Source organism: Gavialis gangeticus, unplaced genomic scaffold (assembly GCF_001723915.1).
Source record: "Gavialis gangeticus isolate Ggan-Ray unplaced genomic scaffold, GavGan_comp1, whole genome shotgun sequence".
NCBI classification, from domain to species: domain Eukaryota; kingdom Metazoa; phylum Chordata; order Crocodylia; family Gavialidae; genus Gavialis; species Gavialis gangeticus.
In genome coordinates this window covers 17,000,531-17,005,657 of record NW_017729022.1, presented here as the reverse complement: position 1 = coordinate 17,005,657, position 5,127 = coordinate 17,000,531, and positions in this window count along the sequence as shown.

Genomic DNA, 5,127 nt, shown 5'->3' with positions numbered 1-5,127 from the left:
ATTTTAATCTTTAATTTTGCCTTTACATGTGCACCTACTTTAATGAAAGTTAAGTCAAATTTCCACTCCACCTGTGATAAGGAGCTGTCACATGTGGTTAGCTTAGTATTAACTCAACCCTTGTTTATACCAACCATTAACTACCTGTGTGGATGCAATCTTAAAATTCCCCACATTACAAGACTGTCCAACTATATTGTAATGAATTAAGTTAATTTTTATGGGAGGCTATTAGAAGTCAAGTACATTTTGAATTTTACAACAAAAATTGAGGATTTAGGTTGTATTTGTGTCATAAAATTCAAGCTTTCTGATACACTGTAACATCTACATATAAATGGGCAGAATTAAGGCTGGACAACCATAATTTTGATCTTTCCTATCTTCTGAGTACTTGGCTTGTTCAAAATTCCATTAAACAATTTTTTTAATGGAGGCATTGCTCTCAACTCCATGAGAATGAGAAGTTAATTTTTTTGCTTAGGAGAACAATAGTTAAAGCAAGCTTTGGGCATGTGGCACACAATATACTTCACTTTGCTGAATGCTGGCAGTCAGCCTAGTGTGCCTGTTCATAATATTAAATAACATTATGGAGTTAGATATCTATGCATAGTGTTCCTATGTGCCAGGGCAGCTCAAAATGTTAAATATTGCTTCAGGAAAAATGTATTTACACACATGCTGACAGTTCATTTCCAGGTGGGAGCTTCTCAACTGCTCTGTACACTGCAGCTTCAATCTTCCCACTGTGAAATTTTAGACAGCTTGTCTGCCGAGCCCTTGCCAGACCTATTAATATTTATACATTCCATACACACTCCAGTCAGAGCATATAAGTTGCAGATCTTTCTGATTTGGAAGCTATTAAGATTCATGACCCCTTTAGCTATTTACTCTGTGGTCTTGGAGCCTTTGCAATCAGCTTACACTTGAAGAAGAAAGCACAAATCATTACTGTTCAAATATTGTCCTGTATTGTGTCCATTTGTAGTCCATCAAAGAGCAGTTAAGAGCTTTAATGCATTCATTTATCTCAGACACAGGTTATTATGAAAGGCATTCTTTTCTTGGAAGAAGATAAAATAGGAGTGATACTTTCACAGAAAATTGCATTTAATTCTGGATTAATGACTCTTTGGTTGAAGCCCCATTTGTGATTCAGAAATAATATGTGATTAATTTTTGCTGTTCATGCACCTGGACTTTGATTGATACAAGGCTAGCTTGATGTTCTGCAGAGGACACTGCTGCAGAAAAACAACTGGTAGTCCTCTGGGGATCATAGGCAGCATAGACCACAAATAGGAGCTAGGTTTCTCATCTGTAGGTTTCTTCTCATCCTATTAGAATACAATGATTGATAGTCATTGCAGATCCTATCCCAAAAAACAGTTGGGAGATGAGAAGTGCACTCTGCTCCAAGTTCACTTTTGACTCTCCAGTGTATAGCAGTGACAAGCAGTCATTCAGTACCTCAGGGTCAAATCCTAAAGAATTTATTTGAGCCTGCAAGGGAGATAAACTCTATTTAATAAAGACAACAAATAAACTTTAAAAAACCCCTAAAGCCAATGGGAACTCCTGAGTCAGATTCCGATCTAAAATTCAGATGTATAAATCTGTTTTCAAGCTAATATATGAATTAATGCAACAATTTGGAGGAAGTCCTTAATGCAATGCAATAATTTAGAATATAATCTAAATTATTATGGTTGTTAATTATTACTGTACCTATTGGGGTGGAAATGGTTACTAATTTACATAAGAAAATTAGCCAAGCTTCTTGTTTTCATGATTTTTCAGGTACTTTTTTGGATTTTACTTGAAAACCTGGGTACATTATAAACATTCTCACAAATATCCTTGTTCAGAAAACATTATTTTCATTTTTAAACTACTTTTTACTATAACTGTGCTATTGTTTTTTCAATGAGAAGAGAAAGATACTTAAATAGGTAACTTCATTTACATAATCTGAAAAATTCTATACTTGGTAAAAACCATATACAAATTTTCAGACTTGCATAGTAGACATGATTTTTTAAAAATGGTCCTGGAAACTTTAGAAAAATACATTACAAAATGCTGTCTAGAGATACTTTTTATACAGGGCTTGATTCTATACCCTGAAAGTTAAAAGGACTTTTGGACTGCGTCTTCTTTTTTCTCCTCTTTTTATTGCTAGGAATGTTCACATGAAAAAGAAATCTTTGTTTTAAGTCATTCTGTTATCATAGAATCATAGAATGATAGAAAATTAAGGCTGGAAGGGAGCTCAGGAGGTCATCTAGTCCAAACTCCTGCTCAGAGCAGGACCACTGCGAACTAGAACATTGCAGCCAAAGATTTGTCTAGCCAGGTCTTGAAAACCTCCGAGGATGGAGATCTCACCATCTCTCTGGGTAACCTGTTCCAGTGTTTTACTACCCTCCTGGTGAGAAAATTCTTCCTAATATCTAACCTAAACTTCCCTTGCTGCAGCTTGAGAACATCACTCCTTGTTCTGTTATCTGCCACCACTGAGAACAGTCTCGCTCCATCCTCTTTCGAAACACTCTTCAGGTAGTTGAAGGCTGGTATTAAATCCCCTCTCAATCCTCTCTTCTCTAGACTAAATAATCCCATTTCCCTCCTCCCGTCCTCATAAATCATGTGACCCAGCCCCCTCATCATTTTTTTTGTCCTCTGCTGGACTCTCTCCAATTTGTTCACATCCTTCCTTTAGTGGGGGGCCCAAAACTGAACACAGTACTCCAGATGTGGCCTCACCAGTGCTAAATAGATGGGAATAATAACTTCACTTGACCTACTGGCAACACGCCTACCAATGCAGCCTGGTATGCTATTAGCCTTCTTGCCAACAAGGGCACAGTCTTGGCTCATATCCAGCTTACTGTCCACTGTAACACAAGGTCCTTTTCTGCAGAGCTGATGCCCAGCCAATCAGCTCCCAGTCTGTACTGGTGCATGGGATTGTTCTGTCCTACATGCAGGACTTTGCACTTGTCCTTGTTGAACCTCACGAGATTCCTTTTCACCTAGTCCTCCAATTTGTCTAGGTCACTCTAAACCTTGCCCTACCCTCTAGCATATCTACTACTTCCCCCAGATTGGTGTCATCTGCAAACTTGCTGATGGTCCACTCTATGCCATCTTCCAGGTTGTTGATGAAGATGTTGAACGAAACCAGCCCTATGACTGACCCTGGGGCAGTCTACTTGATACCGACTGCTAACTAGACAGTGAGCCATTGATTACTACTCTCTGAGACTGATGCTCCAGCCAGGTTTCTATCCCCCTTACAGTGCATTTATCCAGCCCATACTTCCTTAGCTTGCCTGGGAGAATGTTGTGGGAGACCTTACACCACATCCACAGAGCAGTCATCTCAAGGGAACTGATTCTTTTGCTCTGTTCTGAACTGGTGAGGCCTCATTGGTCCAGTCTTGGGCCCCATACTCTAAAAAGAATGTGTACAGATTGGAAAATGTTCAGCACAGAGCAACAAAAGTTATTAGGAATTTGGAAAGCATGATTTATGAGGAAGAACTAAAAGAACTAGGATCATTTCATCTAGAGAAGAGATGAGAAGACTGAGGGGAGATTTGATAATAGTTTTCAAATACCTGAAGGGCAATTAAGAGGATAGGGATGGGTTTTTCTTTGTGGCTATAGAGGACAGGAATAGAAGCAATGGCCTCGAGATGTATCAGAGGAAATTTATGTTAGAGATTAGGAAAAACTTTCTGACTATGACAGAGGTCAAGCTTGGAATGGGCTGCCTAGAGAAGTAATGGAATCTCCATCCCTGGAAATTTTCAAAAGCACGTTGGACTGACACTTGGTTGGGATGGTTTAGCCAAGGTTTATCCTGCTGTGAGTAGTGGACTAGACTAGATGATTTCTTGAGGTCCCATCAAGCCCTACTTTGCTATGATTGTATGAATGATGTCCCTTGCAAAAACAAAGGATTCAATGACCCATATCCAGGATTGTCCCAACATAATTTACTCAGTTTTTCCTTTAATTTATTCTAAGATCGAACCTGCTTTTTAAACCCAGCAATGCCATGATTCTATTAATTTATTTTTTATTGTAGCTAGGGAGACTATTACGTCCCCTATATGATGGTGTTTTGAATGGCATGACTATAATAGATATATGTCACTAATACCTATAATACACATGGATAACCATAAAGTCCTGGATATGATGAAAGTGGAAACTAAGTGTCTGTTCAAGCTTTTGCTAAAGTCAGGAATGGATTAAAGTAATCTGAGGAAGAACTGATTCAGGAATTTTCTAATGGAAGACTTTTCATCAGAAAACGCTGATTTGTCAAATTGGAAACTTGTAAGATGCGTGAAAAATTAATTGGGAGAGGTGTTTTTTCCTCAGGTGGGGTGGAATTTCTTATAAATACCAGTGTGAAAGAGGAAGAGGCACTGCCCCTTTCATCAGAATAGGGGCACTACCCTTTCATGCCAATAGCTTGGTGCTTAGAGACTATACTAACCTGAGACATGGGAGAGAACATGTCCCTTGTCTAAATCAGGCAGACTAAAGCAAATGCTCTATTGCCTTATCCAGGTTCAGACTCCTATGCATGCCTTCACTGAAAACTTACCATGCCCAGTATGGATGTACTCATAAATCCCATGCCCATCCATTTGAGCTATCTCCTAAAACTGAATCCACATGGCTGTTTTGGGCATAGTTGTAGGCTATCTGTTTAGCCTTGTCTTTCAGGTCATGTGGAGCCCAGCATATTTAAATACATTGCTGCTTGATACAGTAGATACTCAGTGTGGACATGCCATTTTAAGTGTCTCTCATTCAAGCTGTTCAAGTTTAGCCCAATCATTTATATACAAACAGAGGTAGTGAATGGGGGGAACATGAGAGAGGGAACAAGCAAGCTTCTTTGGCACAACATTGACGATACTCAAGTGGAATGAGGTCACAGGTTTGCCAACAATTTTTTTCATGACAACCTGCAAGGGTTTTTTTTTATTAATATATGTTTTTACTGGCATTTGTTTTACATAATATAAGTGAAACCTTTGTGCCAGGCTTCGGTAAGCAATAACAAAGGCCAAGTTCATATATATGGGTTTAATACCA